Source organism: Ursus americanus, chromosome 36, assembly GCF_024610735.1.
Source record: "Ursus americanus isolate L20-20 chromosome 36, mUrsAme1.1.p, whole genome shotgun sequence".
NCBI classification, from domain to species: domain Eukaryota; kingdom Metazoa; phylum Chordata; class Mammalia; order Carnivora; family Ursidae; genus Ursus; species Ursus americanus.
Window position 1 is genome coordinate 21,996,744 of NC_142162.1, and position 24,520 is coordinate 22,021,263.

General features: G+C 39.4%; 1 pseudogene; it reads left to right on the forward strand.

The window, feature by feature from the left end:
• The first annotated feature begins 8,901 nt into the window (after nt 1-8,901).
• LOC123803796 (tropomyosin-like) lies at nt 8,902-9,835 on the forward strand (annotated as a pseudogene).
• The last annotated feature ends 14,685 nt before the right edge of the window (nt 9,836-24,520 follow it).

Here is a 24,520-nt window from a genome sequence, read left to right on the forward strand (position 1 = left end):
AGCACTATTGATCAGATTGTTGTGAAAAATGTGGTAGGACATGTGAAGCAGATGATTCATGCATTTAACCAATCTTTATTGAACATCTACTGTATTTATTTCCGAGAGCTGCCATAACAAAGCACCAAAAACTGGGTGGCTTAGAACAACAGAAACTTATTGTCTTACAGTTTTGGAGGCCAGAAGTCTGAAATCAAGATGTCAGCAGGGCTCTGCTCCCTGTGAAGGTGCTAGAGAAGGATACCTTCCAGTCCCCTCTTCTTGCTTCTCTAAGTAACGTGGTCTGGGGGAGCAGAACTTCAGGCTCTGTGTGCATGTGTATGCACAAACTTCTCTTTTTTATAAGGGCACCAATCGAACTGAATTAGGGGCCTACCTTTCTCCAGTATGAGCTCATCTTAACTAATTACATCTGCAACAATCTTATTTCCAAATAAAGTCACATTCTGAGATAATGGGCATTAAAACTTAAGCATACGAATGTTTAGGGTCCATAATTCAATTCATAGTACCTATTTCATACCAGACGTTTCTAGGCACTGGAAGGCCAGCAGTGAATAAACTGTACTTAGTCTATTTGTATTGTAATCAGGAAAGTCACACAATACATGCACAAATAAACAAGGTAATTCCAGATAGACACAGAGCTCTAAAGAAAGTAGAATAATAGATTAGAGCAGTGGTCCTCAAACATTTTGGTCTTTGGACCCCTTTTCCTTTTGATCCCCAAAACTTTTGTGTATATGGATTCTATATCTGTCAATATTTACCATTTTAGAAATTTATTTTATCCATCGTTCCAAGTTGAAAAACTGGTGACATATGTTTAATATTTCATGTGGAAACACCAAGTTTAATATAAAAAACTAAATCAATTAATGAGCAGAAAAATGTAAAATTTTACTGTCAATATTTGTAACTCAAAAACATGCTGTTTCAAGTATTCACTCAAAAATCATGCCTAGCTGAACCTCACCTGGCCGAATACCAAAGCAGTGTGTGTCCCCTGCTCTATTCTAGATGACCACGAACTCCAAAAGGCACCGATTAGTAAAATCAACCTCTCAGTATTAAGAGTTCTCAATGTGACCTTGCTCTGTTCTTTGGAATCATTTTGTTCCAACATGAATATGAACTAGAATATGGACATTATATTAATTCTACCTGTATATATATATAGTCAAGCGGAAGAAAAGTTCAAGTTCAGCTCTTGGTGTCTTGGAAAATACCCAACAATCTGTCCTGCAAAAAGGCTGAAATGTCAAATGACATTGTTTCCTACAAAACCGAATTAGAGCATGCCTCAAAAGTTAATATTCAGATCTTTCCTCTGCCCTTAGAAGGTCAAATATTCACAACAGTCATAAAATCTACGCTGCCCTATCCCTCTAGGATTTCTGAGGCTGCAAGAACAAATTATAAAATTGAAGAAAAAGAAATCCTCTACTAAAGGAAAGTTATAGTCTAAGAAGAAGGAAAACTTTCTGAAGATACAGCTGAACAGAGAAACATGTCATCGAAACCACCTCATTGCTGCACCATGCTTTACAACTTATAAAACTCTTGCATCTGTCAATTGATGTGACCCTCGCAACATCTGTAATTGGTAATTATTACTCATATTTCCATTTTCTATAAAAGGAAATAGAGACTATAAGAGGTTAAGTGACTCAGCCAATGTTAACAGCACCGATAACACCTAAACTCAGGTCTTACTCAGGAAATCTCGAGCCCTTTCAACAGCCTTTCCCTATATGTGGGAATGTGTCAACATTTCTTGAACCGGTTTTCCTGTTAGATACTAGCTACAATAAAAACCTCCTTCCCAGACAAAATAAATGCAAAATCTGTTTTTAAATTGTATCAATATACCACTCATAAATCAGAAAAAATGAATTAATTCACTAAAATAATACTTTTCACCAAAGATTATTGGGCATTTTCTATTCTTTATTTTCACTAACAATATTTTAAAACCAATAGTTCCACAGTTGAACCAGTTTGGGGCAGATTCCTTGAATGCTAGATAGAATTTTTAAAAACTCTTTTTCTCAGTATTGTCTCTAAAGTAAGTCAAACAAACTATAATAACTATGAAAAAAATCTAGCCAAACAGACATGAATGCAATTATCCCTAGCAGACAATTCTGCGTCAAATGAAGAGGCTTGTGATCAAATTAAAGAAGAACTCTTTAGTATTTCACCTAAAAATATGATCTGACCAAAAATGTAGTAAGGGTAACCCATAAAAAAGGCAGTACTTTGAGTAATAGTGATGAATATGAAACCCAGTCAATGCCCCATTTTAAATAACATCTGTGGCTCTTTGTAATCTATAATAATAAAATGATTCTTTTTAGTTTGTGTTCTTCTGTAGAGGCTAAGGGGGAAATAGCCCTCAGAGTAACAAGATGGCAGAGAAACTCTCTCCTTTCATATTAATCCCCAAAATTAGCAGTCAATTTTTACAGACTCAAACAGCCAAATGAAGACTGGACAGAATAAAAGACCAAGGGCAACAGAAAAGCAGATGCTTTGGCGAGAAGGCAGCCTATAAATGTTGGTTTCCCAGGATTTTGATAGCAAGAATGTTTATCTTATTGAAAGCAGAGTCTAATTGAATAAAAGAGTTTTTAAAATAGTGGGCCATTAATTAGGCGGCATGGGGTAAAGCACAGATTCCATAATGTACGAGGCTTCTGGGAGCCAGAGGCAGCGCTCATTGATTCTGTCAGGGTGCCAAAGGAACGAGAGAGCTGAATGTTTTGCCTCTTCTGGAAACCTACCTGATACATTTGGAAGTGGCTTCCCCATGCATTGCCTCTGTTCAAATCATCCCATAATTACTCTGGCACTGTAAGCTACGAACTTGGCGGGCTCTGAGAGATATCAGATGTTTTTCTCATGCTTGCTGAACCTCTCTTAGACAAATTTTGCATTGTTTTTTGTGTCAGTTTTATCGTGGAACATCGTGTTGCCATCTGGGAAGGAAAACAACATGGTAGAGGAGCAGCTGGTGAATGGCAATGGACAAATAAACATTGGCAGGCACCCGCCATTAGGTGAGATAAGAGGGATGGGCAGCCGCCAACACCCATGATCCCTCACCACTGGAGCATCTTTCACTGTCCCCTTCCCTCTTATCTTCATTCAAATTCATGGCAATTTTTCATTCAGAGGTTTAAGCTCTCCAAGTGTCAGGTGTTGGGCTTTCTCTTCTCTGTCCAAGAGGATCAAGAGAGATCTATAAAGTGCCCTACCAATTGAATTTCTCTCCCTGCGCAGGACAATGGGCTTCCTGAAGCAAGGGGAAAGCTTCTGAGACCTTAACAGAAAGGCTCCCCTGAGGAATGAGGGGATACCAAAACTCTCACCAAGCTTTTCAACCAAGCTGGTGGCCTTTATTTGGGTCACACCCAGCATCATCAGTATTTGTGGCTTTCGAACCCTTAAATCTTTTAAGGACCATATTTATGGTAAACCAATATAAATAATACTAACATCCCTTTGGGAGCAGGGCAGCAAGGGAAAGTAAGTTATACTTGATTGACAGTTATACACCAGGCTTTCTTGTTCCCAAGACATAATTTTTCCATTGTAACATTTCTAAGATTGAGATCCACAGAATAGACGCCTAAAAAACAATCTGACAATCTCTAGGCAGCAGAAAAAGTTGTGAAGTGCCAATAGTCATTATTGCCTGCACATGTGCAAACTGGTAACATCTGAAGGTAAACATCCACCCTACCCACACATCAGTTGTGTTATTTTTATTGCTGAAACTAATAGGATTGAATTTTTAGGTTAAATTTGGATTCCAACCTTTGGCTTAAAATATCTTCAAAAGATTACACACACACAAACACACATAATAAAGCATTAATTTTTAAAATTGTGTTCAGTTTACAGAAATTTGTTTCACACAGCAATGTGATCAGAGGCAATAGAAGCTGCTAAATCACTCAAAATAATTCAAAATTCTTCAAATTAGTAGAAGTTGAAATGATGATTCTACATATCATGGAGACGGGCCTTCAAGCTAGAATATCTATCTGACAAAATCTTCCCGCTGACTTTCAATATACAATTCAATTAAGGATAAAATTACATATATTCAATATATATTCTGGTCAATATATAATTCAATTAAGGAAAAGTTACATATATAAAGTATAATTTACATATATTATATGAAATGTAATTATTCTCTTAATTGGATTATACATTGCATATATGTAATATATTATGTATTGAATATATATCATGTTATATATGCAATATTTCATATACAGGAATTTAACCAAAAAGGAAATGAAAATGTAAACAAAGTCCTAGAACTCTCAACAAGGTTATACTCTAAATCTTATAAAGGATGGGGTTAAAAGCAAGAAGAACAGTAAACCAGTAAGCCATTTATAAAGGCCAGTGGCTAAGAAAACTTGAATGCTGCAGTGTAAAAGGCTTAACCACAAATTTTGATTGTGGTAGTTATGAAAATGGCATAAAACTACATGTACCATTTATTATAAAATATCATACATAAAACCTATACACAGTTAATATATTGTTTCTTCCACCACACACACACACACAATTGATGGTGATGTTAAAGGAAATATGCTAACTTTCAGAATTGTTGAGAATCATCTAATTCATCCCTTTGTTTAGAAAGTAAGGTCCTAAGATCCCACAGTTCACTTGTGGACTTGAACTAGAAATTATGAGCTAAGCAGAGAGGCTTCATATGAGGGAAAATAGGAGGGCATAAAATGAAATGCCTTGACCTATGCGATAAGCCAAATTAGGGCCAGCCAGTAACTCTCCTGAAACAACATTTAAACAAGTTCTCTGAAAACAACCCCTGCTACTAAATCAATCTTCATTTAAATGTCTATGATTAAACATGACCAAGAAGATTGCGAGGAAAATCTAAGAGAAACCAGTGCATAAAGAAAACTTCCTAAAAATCTGTTTAAATTCATTTCAATATCATTCATGAGAAAAGCCAGTTACTCTGAACATTTCAGTAAGTGATATAATTTACATGTGGCCACACTCTTTGGTCAATGTGCTATTCATTCTTTGGATATCTGTCAGGCAAGTATATGACAATTGTTATTACCGTGTTTTGAGCTCCAATGGAATTAACTGAGCTAATCTCATTATATTGTTCATTCAGAAATTCTGAGATCATGATCCATTAGTCCATAATCCTTAATCTAAGAGTTCAATAAGAATTTTGCCTATAGACCATTCTTAGTCAACACTGATAAGAAATTTTGTCCTGGGACACCTGGGTGGTTCAGTTGGTTAAGCATCTGCCTTCGGCTCAGGTCCTGATCCCAGGGTCCTGGGATCGAGTCCCGTATCAGGCTCCTTGCTCAGTGGGGAGCCTGCTTCTCTCTCTGCCTGCCCCTCCCCCTGTTCATGCTCTCGCTCTCTCTCTTTCTCTCCTTCTCTGACAAATAAATAAATAAATCTTTAAAAAAGAAAAAGAAAGAAAGAAAGAAAGAAAGAAAGAAAGAAAGAAAGAAAGAAAGAAAGGGAAAGAAAAATTTTGTCCTAGAGCAGCAGGGAAATATTTTCTAAAGTAAAACCATCATTGACAAAAAGAAGCTGCAAGCACTTCCTCTTCACTTCTTTTTTTTTTTTAAAGATTTTATTTATTTATTCGACAGAGATAGAGAAAGCCAGCGAGAGAGGGAACACAAGCAGGGGGAGTGGGAGAGGAAGAAGCAGGCTCATAGCGGAAGAGCCTGACCTCTTCACTTCTTGGTCATCTACAACATATAGAATAGTAGATGGTCTCTAGTGATACCAAGAAAGGTCATTCTTAGCCCTATTTACCAATGAAGAAATTTAAGCCTAGAAGTGGTAAATAACTTGCCCAAATTCAAGCAGCTCAAAAACAAGCAGAAATGTCTCTAAGACCTATGACCTTACCCTGTGATGCAAGGTGTTCAATAATTAAGTACCAAATTAGTATCATATAATTGATTGTGACTTTGAAGTCAGTTTGAGTACTCAGGTAGGCTTCTTGGAAGAGCTGGAAAATAAATAGGGCTTGAAGGATAAATAAGCTTGGTAAATGGTAGGTTTTTATCAAAAAATCAGCGAATGAACAAATAAAATTGAAGAGCAACTATTGGACAAGAAGGAAGGGAAACTCAGGAATAGTGGGAATTTTGTAGAAGGCCTGCAGGAGAAGAAATTGGAATTAGAATTATATTCTGGCCAAGGTAGTGCAAATCAATTTGTAAACGTTGATGTCCTGTTGGAAGGCTTCCAGGGAGACAGAGCAGTATGGAGAGGAAGTAGTCCCCCTTGATGAGTAAGTCAGTGCCTTCCTGAGAAAGGTAATAGCCTCACAGCTCAGGGGGGCCCAGATGACGGAATGCAAGAGGCGACATAGCTAATATGATCCCTGAATGATAAATTAGAGCATATAATCACATGGATATTTTTCACCCCAAAAGACAGGATCTTGTCACTTAACAGGATCAATGAAGAAAGAACCATATCCCTGGCCACTGAGAAGCACCCAGAGCCACTGTGCTTCTCTTGAGAGTGAAATGGTTTTGACACAGCTACCAGCTCAGCTACTCACCAGAATGTTCCCATTAACAACAGAATTTCATAGGAATAGAGTAAAATGTAATCATAAGTACCCCAAACTCCAAGAATTCAATAATAGAGCCATGTAAGGTAAAGGTCAGGCTTTGAAGAGTCCAGATTTAAGATGCCCAGGGTAAGAAAATCTTGCTTGTCACGTCAACATTAGCAAAAGAGGCACACTGAGTTTAAAACTCAGCAAAGTACTCTATCATGAGGAAAAATCAAAAAAAGGCTCTAATACTGCATGCTTAAAAACAAAGTCAGGCCTGGGATAAGAGAAGGAAGTAAGGGGGGGGTGGTCATTCCTGCCACAAAGTGGGCATAAGTGAGAACCCTGAAGGTTATAGAATCTGTTTAAATATGGAAGGCAATGTCAAGCGCCTTAGGGCCTCAGAGTGGGAGCCTAAACTTTGGGAAAACAAATGGAAGGAACTAAGAACTATTGGACCTGACAACGAACTCCTTAAAAAGGGGGATATTTTACTTATATTAAAATACCTAAGCAATGCCCAGTAAATACTGACAGTTTAATAAACATTTGATGGCTAAGCAGAGGTATAATACCCCTTCTAAGATTCCCTTCTGAACTGCAGTAGAGACAGAAAAGCCTTAAGAGGGATAAAAAGGACAGCGCTTAGGTGATGTTATTAGGAGGGCAGGGGGCCCCTTTGTTCACTGAAGGTCTCCAGCAGCCCTCATGACAGGCTTCACTGTGACTGTGAGAGGTCATTTCTCAGTGTTAGGTACCACCTTCTCTCCCTGGCACAGTCCTGGCAGCAGCAAGCTCATAAAGTACTAACAGCTGACTGGTGTCACTTTCTGAAGCATGAGTGGCATCAATAGCCTAACTTGGAGATGTCAAAAACAAGTGTGAACAAAAAAAAAAAGAAGAAGAAGAATGTGCTAAAAAGACACCACCTACATCAGAATTTGCCCTGAGTTTCAATTCGAGAAGGCGACATCTTTTGTAATACACAGCCACTATCGTATTTTACAGCAGTGATGTTTGGATTCCATGGCCGTATGTCCCCACTTTTTTACTCTCTTCTTCCTTTCAATTACTCCTTAACCTCAGCTCCAGGAGAGCCCACTGCACAGGCACCTTCTTCTGGGTAAAAACAAGCTCTATTGTGGTAGGTAAAACTTGACTCCAGGTCTTTCTATCCCCTCTCACTTAAGCTATCTGCCATTTATTTGTCCTACCAAATATCAAAGCATAATACATAGCTATAATAACTACAATGCTACAGTGCTGGCATAAAAATAGACAGAAAAGGGCTCAGTTGGTAGAGCATGCAACTCTTGATCTTGGTGTTGTAAGTTCAAGCCCCACGCTGGGTGTAGAGATTACTTAAAAATAAATCTTAAAAAAAAAAATAGAAAAAAGTCAACAAATGACTTAGAAATAGAAAGTAGTGTTCATTAAAATTTATATATTATAAATGTGATAAATCAGTTTCAGCAATAAATATTACTGAAATATTTAGTAATTCACTTGGCTTTTAAATCTATTTAATTCTAGTTTATTTAAAGGATAAGTGCAAAAATATAAACCATAAAAAATTGAAGAAAATAAAAAGTAATTTTATTGATTCTGTGACTTTTTAAGCTTTAAAGTCAGATAAGAAATTACAGGAAAACTTTAATTTGACCACATAATACTTTGTCTTTATATGAGAAAACACCTTGAGCAAAATGAAAACTATAACAGACATCTAATTTTTTTGTAGCAGAACCTTAATTTTCCTTTGGGCTAACAATGTGCTCCCTCTTGGCTTTTTTGAGTCTGTCTCTACCCCTTCAAAAGTGGATGAACAAGGTAAATATGGCCATTCCCACAATCTATATTTCTAGGCACTGTGACTGTTTCAGGAATGTGCACGTGGCTATGTCCACCCAGTGAGACTCATTTGAGAAACTGTACTACAATGACTGGAAAAGAGAACCTTCCTTCACTGAGTGACTGAGAAGACTGGATCTCTGCATGGTCATTTTGTCGCCAAGAGGAAAGGTTTGCCTGGATTACGTGAGTCCAGAGGACACCCAAGCTGAGAGACGGACAGTCTGAGCCCGGATGATGCTATTAAGTCCCTGAACTCAGCACTACATAAGGCAGTTCTTGGGAGCCATCAGTGAGCCAGGAAATTTCCATTTCCCATTTTTTGTTAAGCTAGCTTGAAGTGGCTTCCTGTCTCATTTAACCAAAAAAAGCATTACGGAGAACCGGCTGCAGCTCTAAGCGGAGGAGGCAGGAAGCCGAGCATTGGCAGATCCTGGGAGGGCACCATGGCTGGGTTCACCACCATCGAGGCCGTGAAGTGCAAGATGCAGGTTCTCCAGCAGCAAGCCAATGATGCAAAGGAGAGAGCTGAGCACCTGCGGCAGGAGGTGGAGGCGGAAAGGCGGGCCCGGGGGGCAGGCTGAGGCTGAGGTGGCCTCCTTGAACCACAGGATCCAGCTGGTTGAAGAGGAGCTGGACCATGCCCTGCAAAAGCTGGAGGAAGCTGAGAAAGCTGCTGATGGGAGTTAAGGGAGGTATGAAGGTTATGGAAAACTAAGCCTTAAGAGATGAAGAAAATTGGAACTCCAGGAAATCCAACTCAAGCAAGCTGAGCACACTGCAGAAGAAGCAGATCAGAAGTATGAAGGGGTGGCTCAGAAGTGGGTGATTACTGAGGGGGACCTGGAAGGCACGAGGAACAAGCTGAGAGGGCAGACTCCCGTTGCCAGGTGGTTGATGAGCAGGTAAGACTGATGGACCAGAACCTAAAGTGTCTGAGTGCTGCAGAAGGAAAATACTCTCAAAAGGGAGACAAATATGAAGACGAGATAAAGATTCTTACTGACAAACTCGAAACAGGCAGAGACCCATGCTGAGTTTGCTGAGAGACTGGTAGCCAAGCTAGAGAGGATAACTGATGATTTGGAAGATAAGCTGAAATGCACCAAAGAGGAGAACCTCTGTACACAAAGGCTGCCAGATCAGCTGCTGCCTGGCCTGAACGAGATGCAGAGCACCCCAGTCTCACCCTGCAGCTGCTCTTCCCCTGAGGCCGGCTCCAGCCTGAGGCCAGCCTGCCCAAAGGTGGCCTTGAAACTGAGGGCTGATCTTGAACTGAAAGGCTGCTTTCTCCTTTTGCTGCTTGTCCCAACCCAACCCCTGTGTCTTTTTCACCAGTCTCTGCCTCTCCCCAGAGATTTCAGTCAGGCTCGGGGCTGAGCACCTTTGGGAATAATACTTAAGGGAAGGTGAGCACAATGTGAAATGTTGTAATGTGGGCTCCTGGGTGGCTCAGTCAGTTAAGTGTCCAACTCTTGATTTTGGCTCAGGTCATGTCTCAGGGTCCTGATCTCAGGGTTGTAAGATCGAGACCCAGGAGTCCCAGGATAGGCTCGTGCTCAGCGGGGAGTCTGCTTGAGATTCTCTCTCTCCCTCTGCCCCTCCCACCATGCATTCTCTCCCTCTCTTTCTCTCAAATAAATAAATAAATCTTTTTAAAAAAAGTATGTTGTGATGTACACACTTTGTAATTACCTTTTTTGTTGCTGTTGATGTAGCGACCATTTGTAAAACATTCTAAACAATTTCACAGTTCTGAAGCAGCAGTCTAACCCCTTCCTCACATTTGGAAAACAATAACTTTTCAGCTTAATGCATACTGCCCTCTGCACAGAGGAGGGAAAGCGGCAGGGGCCTGCCTTACTTAGAGCCAGAGCCCAGAAAGAGACCCACTCTGGGAAACTTCATTGCTCTGTTCAGTGTACCAGCCAAGTTAGAAAGGTGATTCCAGGGGCACCTGGGTGGCTCAGTCAGTTAGGCATCTGCCTTTGGCTCAGGTCATGATGGGGGTCCTGGGATAGAGCCCCACATCGGACTCCCAGCTCAGTGGGACTGCTTCTCCCTCTGCCCCCTCCCTGTGTTTTCTCCCCTCTCTTTCTAACAAATAAATGAAATCCTAAAAAAAGGAAGGAAGGAAAGGAAAGGAAAGGAAAGGAAAGGAAAGGAAAGGAAAGGAAAGGAAAGGAAAGGAAAGGAAAGAAAAGAAAAGAAAGGTGATTCCAGAAGGAGACAGCCAAAAGAGAGTGTGGCTCAGGTTTTCAGCTTAGGGTATCTCTGAAAAAATTTATTTTTAACTTTTTTTTTTATCGGAAGTGACCAAACAAATTAAGATTGTGAGACCTCTGAGACCAACTCCTTGTCCTATCTTTACCCGTTTCCCAACCACTCACAGAATGGATCATCATGTTCCCCTTACATTGAGGTGACCATTTATTTACTTTCCTGCCTTCTTGAAAGAAAAAAAGAAAATTGTTTTTGCCACTGATTTACCCACATGAAATAAATTCACCTCATCACCCTTTTCTGGGTCTGAAGCTGCTGTCTCTAAAAATGCCATCTCATCATGCTTTGTATCAGTTAATGCCGGAAAAATATTGAATTATGTATAGAATGGTTTTTAAATTTTACACTATTTTGATACGTTGCTTTTTTGGGGGCAAACAAAAATGGGGGTTGGGGCACACTGGCCACCCTGTCTGGCTAAGAACCCTCTACAGTCTGTGGGGCTGACAGTGTACTGATCTTTTAAAGTTTCTTTCCCTACCCAATTCCCCTTTTTGGTGAGGTTTCTTATGTGAGAAGTACATAAATTTATACATAAATTACTTATATAAATTGGTATTTTACCTCATAAAAATGAACAATGTAAGAGGACAAAATGGCTAACAAATATGAAAAATTTAAAATATTTGCATTAATAATCAAAGAAGTAAAACTGAAGCGTATTTTAGATACCATTTTTCACCTACATATTTCCCCCAAATTGTGATAATCATCCAACACAGAAGCAAAGATGAGATAGGAGAAGCACTCTCAAGCACTGCCTGTGGGGAATATCATTCTGCACAGATACTTCTGTGGGTTGAAAACCTCAGGTGCTTCCTGGGTAAAATCTGAAACTGGCCCCCACACAGAGGGCAAGGAGAGACTGAAGAAAGACATATATGTAAATACACACAGAGAAACATATACTTTAAGGCTCCAACATTTAGTTATAATAATTCTACCTTTAGGAATCTATCCTAAGAAACAATCTGAAGTAAAGATAAAACATTACATATAAGAAACTTCAAAAATCATGTCTTTAAAAATGACATTTATGAAGAGTTTTAAAAGCATAGTAAAATATTCTGATGATATTATTAAGTCAAAAAGGCAGTAAACAATCCCATTTTCTCAGAAATATAGGGATTCTTTTTTTTTTTTTTTTTAGAGAGATTTTATTTACTTATTTGACAGAGAGAGACAGCCAGCGAGAGAGGGAACACAAGCAGGGGAGTGGGAGAGGAAGAAGCAGGCTCCCAGCGGAGGAGCCTGAGGTGGGGCTCGATCCCGGAACGCTGGGATCACACCCTGAGCCAAAGGCAGACGCTTAATGACTGCGCCACCCAGGTGCCCAGAAATACAGGGATTCTTAGTAGGCACAGACTGTCACAGACTCAAAGGCTACTCTAATTGGAAAGGACTTCAGAGGTGACATGGATCAGCATTTCCCCTAACACAGCTATCACATCGTGTGATCTCTGACAGAGTCATCCCTTCTCTCACTGAGAACCTGCAGTGAGAGTGGGTGGGGCAAGCACAGAGCTCAGAGGCCTCAGGGCTCCAGGTGATGGACAGTTCCTCTTTATAGTGACTCTGCATCTGATGCTGAATTTCCTATGCTGACTCACCTCTTGGTAACTACTTTTATTCTCTGGAGCAATGAAAATCACGTCATGGGAAGATCATGGCTTTACCATGAAATAGATCAAAGTTTGAATCTCGGCTACTCGTCATACTAGTATTATGTATGATTTTGGACAACAAATGTGAACCCCGGTTAACTCACTTGTAAAACAGAGATAATGATGCCCATCTCTCAGACAAGTAAAAAAGATCCCATGTATGCATGGGATAAGTACACACAACAGACACTTAATGAGTGTCAATTCTCTAGTCTCTTATCCTGAGGGCTACACGCATTGCCTAGGATACAACAAGGATTCAGAATTATTTGTTGAGTGAATGAGCTTTTTCTCAAACAGCTATGAATCCACCTATGTAAACAACAATCTGCCCACATTTCCCCATCATATCTTTGAGAATCCAATGACAGAATGTAAGATACCCTATGGAATTTAGAACACATTATATTTCGGCTTTACTTTGAATTACTAGTCTAAACAAGGGGAAAAGAGATCTGATTTGTCAAGCTAATGTTCTTCTCGAACCCATGTTGCTCTCAGTGATCACTTTCTCAATAACTGTTCATAAATCATCCACTTACTAGTCTAGTCAAAAATTATGCTTACAATAACATCAAAATTACTAGGCTATATTTTCAAAATCCTTTTCCCTTCCCATTTTTTTGCTCCATTTGATTTGGAGGGGGGGTGCATTTGCTCTGTAAACACTCATTGTACTTTCAAGAAGAAAAGTGAAACAACAACAAAACAACATCAGAAAAAAACCAAGCACTCTTAGTGATGACCGAAAGGTAATTAGAAATCATATTTGTTGGTTCTGGCATCCTGGAGTGTAATTTATCAGGGCCTGAAGACCTGAGCTCAAAGCATATCAGTGTTCTCTATTCCCCCTACTCCCTTGAAACTTAATTCTATTCTCATATTTTCAGTTCTACTCTTTCCAGGAGGAAGATCAGGTTCTCAGAGCCAACAGGAGCAGAATGTGACTTTTGTTTTCTCCGTTAACTGTTGATATTGCACCAGCTGTCCTTGAAAGGAGTCTCATCCCTCTGGACTCCTTGCAGGATATCTGGCAGGTTGCACACTTTCTGGGCCAGCAAATTTCCCCAAATGGCTCATATTAGTTTCAGCCCATGCACCTTTGTTTATCTGACTTTGATTTCATTCTTTTAGGATAGGAACAGCAATAGTGATTTTATTTCATATCCTCCCCCATTTTCCCCTGGATTGAAGTAGGTTATCAAGTGGAAATTTTCTAGATTCCCTAGAACTGCATCTAAGACCAAGATGAAGACTAAAACATGCTAAGACCCCCATATTATGATATGTAGAATATCCCTACAGGGCTTACTAACAGCCTTACTACCAAGCATTACCACATCTCCCTGGGCAATGTAAAAAAAGAACCTGAAGGATAATGAGGAGAGCAGCCTTTTAAAGAGACACTATTCCATGCGGGAGAAGGAAGTAGATTATCTTGTTACCTAAAACCAAGGAAAGCGGGTTCAAAAGCAATCCATGTTAGAAACAGGAGGTATCTACAGGAAGGGAAGTTGAGCAGTTTATTTTCCAGTTGGCAGTCTGTTTGGCCAGCACACCTGGGCTACCTGAACCATAGAAAGAGAACTGGAGAACATGGTGGGAGAAGAGGTAGCTGTGGAGCTATCCGCCCCATTATTTGACATGTCACAGATGGATGACTTTCCAAAGGGTCGACAGACAGGAGAAAAGTTGCTGAATTCTAGCTGTCTTTCCAGACTTCATCAAGAAGGCTGACCACCAGGAAAGGGACCTCGGTTTTTGGGGTGGACAACTCTTGGAGAGGTTAAGGAAGTGGAAAATGTAAAGCCAGATTTCTCACATCAGGAAGTATATACTAGGAAGGGAAGGACGTTGGAAACCCTCCGAAGAACCTACATATGAGAGGACCAATGACTACATGCCTGTCCCCAAAAGGCAGTTTGATTACCTTGAACCAAACAAATGAGGACAACTAACCAGTCAGAGAACTCAACCTCACCACAGGCTGTTAAACAGGAAGCATTTACCCTTGTCCCTTTACTTCTACCTTGCCTAAACAAGATTGAAAAACTCCTGGCCAGAGGCTAGAATAAGGAGAAGTCAATTCTGTGTAGAATAAAGGGGGTAAAAAAAGCTTTGAATTTAATTTAAAATTAAAATTTTGAAACAACACAAGACTATTCTAATAATTAAAAGCAACTGAAACCTTATGCAACCTAGCCGACATATTACTAAGGTACCTGTTATTAATTACTTACAATGAAGTACTATAATACATAATTACACCATAATACAGTAAAGAAGAGCAGTAAATTAGAAGCGTATACCCAAATAAATTGGAACTCTTCAACAAATATAGTTCTATATTCCCATGCCTTCATCTTCTTTTAGAATAAGGGCAGCCAGATCGTCATTATTTGATGTCGTCTCATTTTCTCTCCCTTGCCTAGATTATATTGTGGTTGCGCACTCGGGATACTTATGCCTTTTGGTATTCCTTACAGAACCACAATAAAAATACTTGAAAAAATAATCGGAAGTCAGAGTCCTCAAAGGGTCTCTAGTCTACCCCTTGCAATGCAAGAGTTCAGATATGGCAGGGTGCTTCTGTGTAGACGATCCAGGAGGATGGCAGGGACTTCATCAATAAGCAATGACTGATGGAGTAGAAATGTGGTTACATAACTACTCAGAGAGAGGGCCTGGAACTTTTCGGCAGAGTGAAAAACGGAGGAAATTCATCCTAAAGGGAGAATGAAGATGCCTAGTGCAGTAGAGGGCCAGGGGGTGACTTTAGGTTACCATGGACGACATCATTTGTAATATCTCCCAACCCATTCCCATAATAATTTGCACCAAATTCCACTAGAAGGGACAATATAAGAAGTCAAAGGGGTGGGAAGAATTATTAAATTAAAATAAATTAGGAAATCAACAGGCAGACTATGAAAATAAAAATTCAAAATCAGATTATTGTTTTAAAAAAAAAATTGTAGCTGGTGGAAAGAGCGTTCTTCCACACTCCGCACCTCACCGGGGTAACACTAACAACCTTATAGGGTGACATTCATTTCATGAGTTGTACCACCATAAGGCAACAACAAATCCTGCAGCCTGCATGAAAGTCAGCCCACCTCACCAGAAATGTCAGCATAAAGAGATTCTAGAAAGCAACAGAGCACAGACTAGCACAAAAAAAACATGTTTGATAAAAAATGTGTTAAAATGAGAAGGAATGGTGGAATAGGAAGACTTTTAGGGATATCAAAGAGAATGTGAATTACTCTGAAGATCCTGCCAAGAAAAGGAATTTCACAGATTGCATGGATAGGGATTTGAAAAAAGAATATTTTTCTGATACCTCCCTTTATTATTTATTAATCTTACCATTTTGAGTATATTGAACCCCCAGGCTGCTTGTGGTCTGGAAGATTTAATAACTTAAAATTAAGGTAAATATCAATGGTTGAAAACTTAGCATTTGTATTTTAACTAGGACTTTCAATATCTTAGACCAAAGTCATAAGCAACAGGAATTTCAGGTACCACTACAGGGAGAAGAAGAGCCTTTTGAGGATGGGCTGTATATTTACAAAATTCATAACAATACTGGCAGCCTAGCACTATATAGTGAAATGCTCTTCTGCTATAAGGCTGATATTCTGGACCAACGTTATCAAGGGAAATATTTTCAGTTTTTCTTTCTGTCTTTCTTTTCCCCTTTTTTTTTTTTTTTAAACAGTCATCAGTGATGAATTTGAGCTGATCCAACACATGGCTCAAATGTTGTGACTACTGACTAAATGAAATGGTAGCCTGATGATCCTCAGGTTATCCTGTTCTGATTTGGGGGGAGGGGTAAATCTTACATGAAATTTCTTATAGCCAATGAATAAAATAAATTTGGCAAGTTGTTTCAGAATATTCCAGCTGAATATTTCACATCCAACTATTCGTTATGAAGCCTAAGTGGAAACCCTAAAGCGATAACTTCTCCATTTTGAATATTTTGTTTAGGAAAAAAAAAAAGAGGAAGGCGAATCTTCCACTACAGGATTAGTATAAAAGCTGAAACTTACTGCATTCAAAACTAAGCATCGCTTCTTAGTTGGGAATTGAAAATATCTCTGAATTATGGTACTTTTTGAAAATTGAATAAGGAATTGGACTGGGATGCCATATGTAGCTTGACTAAAGACAGCACAACTGCAAAGCAAATAACATGCACTTTCACCCCCCAACAACCTGGGAAAAAGCACAGACAACATATTCGAGGGCTTAAAATTTAACTGTGGGAAGTTTACTGCAGCTAAATAGAGAACAAAACAAGTGATCCCATGGGAAGTAAGTAGATGGCAATGTAGGGTACAATTAAGAGCAGTAGCAAAGCTATTCACCATTACTATTTGTTTAATCCAGTCACTCCAAGCAAAGGTAGCTATAACAAGGGAACTGTTCTCTCTACCCTGGGGAATTCAGGGGTTTCCAACACAAAGACCCATCCCTTGAAGGGCAATGTGACAGAGGATTCAGAGAGATTGGTTGGCTAATGGACGGGGGAATAAATTCTCCCAGAACGCTCCCTGTTCAAACCACTGGAAATGGAGGCGCCCTTCAGATTATCTGTATGCCTGTTTCTTTTTTTCCATTTTCAATTTATAATAACAATAACGACCTAGACATAGGACATTTCCTGGGCTTTAATGACTGTCTGAGGTTAATGGCCCTCAACTACACCTCAGGCCATCAACCCCTCCCAGCTGGTCATTAATCTCCAGGAAATATCCTGTTCCAGGGTCATTATTGTTTCAATATCAACTATACCTTAAAAGCTTTATGGATTCTGCAAATACAGATCTCTTGCCAATAGAGGTTATAAAACCTGTTTAGAATTCTGAAATTATCTTGAATTTGACCTCTCAGAGATGTTTTGTTTAAAACTCACATCAGCTTAAGAAAAAACTCACCTTTATTTTTGTTTATTTACATTTTTACAGGAAAGAGGTCTATTAAAATTACAAGAACCCAAACAAAAATCAATGAGTATTGGTAAAAAAAAAAAAAAAAAAAAAAAATCGAATTTAAAGATGAGCACCCTCTCTCCTGAACTGTAGCATAACTAAGTCTTTGAGAAAACTATGTAACCTGTGAAATAGCTCCCAAAAATGCTTTATGTGTTTAAGTGTCACCAAACTATACCCCATGCATAGAATTTTCAAAATATATCCTAATTATAAAATCTCATTTTTCACTTTCACAAAAAATACCCCAATTTATACATTAATATTATTACAACAAGCATTCCATCCACAGCAGAATATTCCACATGAGAGAAGATGCTGAAACAGTGGTAAAATACAACTTCTGATTCTGATTTGGGAGCAAAGCAGAGGATGGTTATACAAAAAGCATTTGAGATCCAGAGAGCTGATATAGAGAGACAAGGATGGGGACAAGGCAGGTGATTAGAAGCAAGGAAACCCAACCAATGGTAATAGGTACACATTCCAGTAAGTGGGCAGACCATAGAGACATGGGGACTTGGGCAGGCGGAACCTTGGAGAATTGTGGATGCACTGGATGGGCCCAGCTTTGAGGAAGAACTTAGCATCAGAGATCCGTGCATCAGGTTCTAACAAAAATAGTCTAATTGCAGGATAAATCAGAACTATATTCCCAGGTAGGCTTGTGACAGAATTCCGGACCCTGAAACTGAGGAATAAAATAGGACGCTGGTCATGTGAATGATATACTAGCTCAAGTACTAGGCTGGGAGCAGAGTCAGAAAAAACAGGAACAGGGGCTGGCTAGATTCTACATGAGTTAGATTCCTACGATCAGTGAGGGAAGTGGTCCTGCAGCCTGGCACAGAACTGAATCTTGGAGCTGTCAGGCTGTGGAGCAAAAACTCAAACAGGTCACACATAGCTATCTACTCGAATATCCCATTTTGAAAAGGAAGAAAAAACAAAAAAACCTTGTCTTTTAAATAACATTTGAAGATTTTACACTAAATCATATAAGTGTGAAAATTGTAAGGTATCAGGATTCAAAGCAGGACATAGAAGAAAATAATCACTTCCCAGAACTTTCTAAATTAACTTTTCATCAGAGGGAAATGAATCATTTAACTCACAAAAAGTGGAATGATGTATTACTGTTTTCCTACTTAAATGCTAATGTAACACTTTCTATAAGGACCAAAGTTGATATACTAATTGGTACTGGAATATTTAACAGTAAAATCAGGAAAGAATAAGACAAAAGATGAATCTGAAACAGACCCTGAGATAAGATCTTGAGTACAAGTAGTTTATTTGGAGAACTGCTTAGATGATTCTTAAACTCCTCACCTACTTTAGAATTAGTGTAGAGCCAAGATTGGAGGAAAGAATTCTTCAGAGGGCTATGCTGTGTCTATACTCACAATGGGGTAGAAACCCTTCCTTAGCCTAGTGAAATGTGAACTCAAAGGGAAGGATGGGAGGGCTGCTTCTCCCTTTACCTCAAGATAAGTGAGGTAGGCTGAATGATGACCCCTCCCCAAACATGTCCATGTCTCCATCCTCTGTGTGTATGTTACTTCACATGACTTTGCAGATGTCTTCAAGGATCCTGAAATGGGGATATTATCCTGAGTTATTTAGATGAACTAGAAGTTATAAACAAGGACTTTGTAAGAGGGAGGCAGGAAGCTCAGAGTGAGAGCAGACAATGTGATCACAGAAGCAAAGGTCAGAAAATCAGAGAGATTTCAAGATTTTACACCTCTGGCTTTCAGAAAGAAAGAAGGGGCCATGAGCCTAGGAATGCAGGTGGCCTTAGAAGCAAAAAAAGGCAAGGAAAGAGATTCTTTCCTAGAGCCTCCAGAGGAAAATAGCCTTGTCAACACTTGATTTTACCCATTGAGAGCCATGTGGGACTTCTGACCTCTAGGACTGTACAATAATAAATCAGTATTGTGCTAAGCCACAAAATTTGTGGGGATTTATTTTAGCAATGATAGGAAATTAATAGGAGATCTTCCTAGGTGTCATCGAATGCATGGAGAATACTGGAGACCACTGTCAGACTGTCATCTAGAAAATCTAAGAGCATAATACGGGTTAGCTAACTGCTTTGACAGCAGAGTAAACAAGTGGGAGCTGGCCCGTGTTCCAGAGCCTGTTTAGACGAAGAATATGTGAGTGTGTCTGCCTGCACAGGATTGTCTCAGGTCTCCTTCATGAGAGCCACCTGCAAGGCCAGCTTCATGGATGTGTTCTGCTGTCACTGGTTTAAAATTCTTAATAATTTTTTAGAGAGGGCCCTGAATTCTCAGAGTTCTACACAAAATGAACTCAGTTCACTATGTTCTACAAATTGTATAGCCAGTCCTGGCCACCTCGAAGGACAAGTGATCAGGAAAGAGAAGCTGGCAGGATGACAAAAGTCTTAGTGGCTAAAGGAGATGGAAATGAATGACTGGATTAGACGTGCATACAGTAGTCCAGGTCAGAACTAGAGTTTCCAGTTATGTCATGAGAGTGGTTAGGCAACCTCCAACAACTTCCTAAGAGCATCCACAAGAGAAAGCGTCAGGTCTAAACTCCAAGTAGGCCCTATGGGACGGGGTGGCAGTGCACAACAAAATCAGTCAAGTAAGGACTTTAAAGTCCCCTTTCCTCTCTTACCTGGTCTGACTTGTAGCCAGCCTGGTGGAAAGGAGAGGTAGATGTGCTCTCTGCGGAAAGATATAAGTCAACAAGCTCATTCCCAGTGCAGTCTTTCTACCCACGGTAGGCCTCAGCTGCCAGAGCGCAGAAACCTCCACTCCACACCAAGGGCAGAGTTTTTATTATGACTTGGTACTGGATCCTTTGATTGCTGAACTGGAACATCGTTTTGCGACTGAAAGCAACCAGAAAATGTCATGGGATTGCCACATTTCCATTTACCGGAAGAATAAAGCCCAATGAAAACAATATGAAAGAACAAGGAGAGGCCAAACCATCTATAGATTGCAGATATTCAAAGCAATGGCTACATACGTTGAAGTGGAGGAGTTAGGGACAAAAATCCTCTCATTACAGGTGTGATAAGACATCGTTCACCGAGAAGAATTACTATTGCCTTTATAAACCAAACAGAAAATAATATAAAGGGAAAAAAACTGCAACATACAATTTTCAGTGGGAAAAAAATGCATGATAAAAACCTGAGCTTCCATTCCAAATGGAAACATAAAGTAAAATATCTCCCCTGAGATGTCTGATCATAATGCACAGTATGGACAGCACTGGGGGCTTCCTCCTCCCAACCATCCTTCACTGCTCCAGAATGACCTTTCTCAAATACAGTGACCATGTCACTCTTCCCCCTAAAGTCTCCAGTGTCTTGTGGGGTGCCTCAAGATGAAACCCTGCATCCTGAGCACAAGTATGCAGGGCTCCTGAGCTGACCTCGCTGTCCCTTTCCTGCCATGCCACATACGCTCTTAGAGCACTAATCCCCAAGCTTCAGTCACTCACATTCTACCTTCACAATGCTGGCTACGTTCATCTTCCCCCAGAAAAACTGTCTACTTAATATTTTTCTTTAAACCAAGTACTATTTTTACTCCAATAAATTTATTCTCATTCAAGGCAATGTTTCTAAATCAAGTTTTAATGTACTACTTATAGCTTTACTAAATATTTAACTATCACTATTTAAACTTAATTTTTAAAATCAAAAATGTTACCTCCATATCCCACCCACCTAAAACTATCAGTTACACAGCTAATTGTTCATGTACCACACATCGGGATGTGCTACTTTAGACAGAAACTACAGTGAATTTTCACCACTCACCGAGCATACTGTGCCTTTGAACTTGTTGTCAATCCCTCCTCTTAGAGGATCCTTTCCTATTCTCTATAAAGTTACTCCCTTCCTTTAGGACTCAGTCCAAAGGCATTTCCCCTTTTGGAAGCTTCCCTAACTCATAAAGCGAGATGCTCCCACTGTCTGAATCCCAAAGCAATTTTTAGCTGCCTCCACCATAACATTTATCACATTGTAGTGCCTCATGAAACTGAGTACTCAAGTTATCTTCCGGACATCCCATTATCTACCTAGGTGCTCAGAAAAAGGTCTGCTAAATAAATTAAGAATGATGAATTACATAGCCAAAGCTAAGCTAAACATAAGTCATTCACAGTATAAATATTCCAGCATATTACTTCTGTTAAGTTAAAGACAACCTAACATCTCAATGTATCAAAGACTTCTCCGTAATGATCAAAAGGGACCAACTGGCAAGTTTAAAGGTGTTCCCAATACATGGCAAAAAGAACACAGAAGAACTGAGAAGCGAGTATAATATTACGATTTCAGTATAACATTTTTACAAAAGTTAACTTGCAAAGGCCCTAGTTAACCCTAGGAATCTCTCCATTTAATGATCACTTCCTAACTGCAAACTTTTTAAATTAAAGCTACAGAAGCAAATTTAAAATAAAGCAGAGTTATTAAAGCAGAGATCAAGCATGGTTACTTCTGAAATGATCTCACTGAAAACAAAAATATGTCACTAACAGGTGAGACACCCTGAATAGCTGCTAGTCCCCAATACCAACCCTGTGTTACCATCGAAGAAATGCCCTCTTCCTATTACACTATCCTAGGCTTACAAAAGAATAAACCAGAAAATGCTGAGAGATGTGGTCTCTCAGAGAAGAGATGTGGTCCTTCAAGAGAAGATACGTATGCAAAAAGATAAATAGTACGGTAAAAAGGGTATGATGAAGCAGGTTTGGCAGATTTTTAAAAATCTTTTTTAATCCCAACAAGACATTTAATCTCCCCTGCCTTTATTTTCCTCGTCTATTAAATAAAAAGCAGTTTACTGATACACTAATGAACAGGCATTCGAAACTGGTAAAAATATAAGTGTACACTTTGATACTCTGGTTATTCCTGAAAAATATAATGACTATACATATATATTCTTTCAAGTGCTGTTGTTTAGGGTAAGGGAGAACAACCTGAATGTTCATAAATTTGGTCACAAACATTTGTTGAGTACCTCATGTAGACTGACTTGTGCTCCCCTCTTCAATATTCATATGTTTAAATACCTAATACCTCAGCATGTGACTTTATTTGGAGATAAGGTCTTTAAAGTGCTAATTAACTTTAAGTGAGGTCATTAGGATGGGCCCTAATCCTATATGACTGGTGTCCTTATTTGTAAGAAGAGGAGATTAGGACACAGACACACCCAGAGGGATAACCAGGTGAGGACACAGAGAGAACACAGCCATCTAACCCAAGGAAAGAGGCCTCAGAAGAAACAACTCTGCCCAACACTCTGTTCAGGACCCACAGCCTCCAGAATTGTGGGAAAATAAATTTCTGTTGTTTAAGCCACCTGTGGTAGTACTTTGTTACGGCAGCTCTAAAAAGTTAATATAGGTACTCTCCTGGCCTTCAAGAGAAGATAGGTATGCAAAAAGATAAATAGTACGGTAAGAAGGGTATGATGAAGCAGATTATGAACATTATCAACTCAGCAGAATTTTATGTAGCGTTTAAAATTATAATTACAGAAAGTATGTAGCAACCTGGGAGAAGTTCATAAAAAATATTAAGTGAAAAAGCAAAATACCACAGTATATCTATTCTATGATAACTATAAAAGATGGTTTGTTAACAGGTAAAAAAAAAAATAGAAGAAAGCTTGGAAAAAAATACAGGGTTTTTGCTGAAGTGAGATCCTTGATGAACTTTCATTTTTAGTTCTTTATTATAACTGTTGTAAAAGCAATGATGCAATAAACTTATAAAGATTTAGTTTTAAAAGAAAATACATAACTTTTTGTCAATTTAAACTACCATAGTTTACTGGATATTAAATAATGACAACATTAACTACTGGTACATTCTCTCTCTCTCTTTTTTTTTTTTTTTTTTTTTTTTGCTTCACATTTCAGTTTAGTTCAAGCTTCTGCTTTTGAGAAAGCTATTCTGAGAAGTCTTCTGAAAGGAAATTCAAAGAGATTTTATAAGCCTAAAGACTGTACAGAAATAGTCACTAAAAATAAGTAAGGACATAAGGAAAATAGTGTACTTGATTCTGTATTTGAAAACTGATCTAAAATGAGGTTCTAGAGCCTTGCCTGGCTATGAGCCTCAAAACCAGGCTCATTTATAAAAATATCCAAGAAGATTTTGCCAAAGTAAAGTAAGGACAAGTAAAGTGAGCAGAAGAAATAGGTCTCCATCCCTGTGAGGTAGCAGAAAGGACCAGGGCCCAGGCAGCTTATCAGGGACTCATGTACCTGACCACGGCCCTCGCAGCAGAAGGGTGAAGCCCCAGCAAGAAGAGCCCAAATGTCCAGCCTGTGAAAAAAGGGTATCTGCACAGCAGACTTCCACATAAAGGCCACTGCATCCCTGGCAGCAATGCAGCGAAATATGCACCTCTCCACGACTCTTCTGTGCAGGGCAGAGTATGGCATGGAAAAGTTAACAAGGTGGAAACAGCTGCCCTAAATCTGTACTGGGTGTTAATCAAAAGCCACCTCCCAAAGATCAGGAAGGCTTATATCAAGAGCCTTAATTTGCCCCCAAGGCCCCGTTTTTACCTTGATTTAGCAGTTCTCACTAATGGCAATCTGTTGTCTTCACCCCACATAAGGCCCCAAGCTTGGGGTTCTGCTACTCCTACGGGCTTGCCTTTGGTAGCCCCTCAAGGAGAAAAGCTCCCCAGGAAGGAGATGGATAGAGCTTTATTTTTATCCCAGTTAAAGTCTCTATCCAATACATTAATCGCTACGATAACCTTGGTCCAGGGCATTTCCTGGAGAAGCTATAACCAGCTGGGGTTAATGAACTCTCCCTACCATTAATTCCTGGGAGAGGCCATTGGCCTGAATTGTTACTTAATTACTCTTCTGTGTACAGCTTCATAAAGCAATGAAATGCCTTCTTTCAGGAAGAAGGGAGATGGTAATGGGGGTCATCAGAGGCCATTAATTTTACAAATAGTTTGTTAGAAACTACAGTATGTTAAGAAGTCAATCTGGCCCACAAATCAACTCAATGCAGTCCTTATTAAGTCAAGATCTGAAACTTCCAGGTTTCCGTGACTTGCACACACAAAAAGTTACAA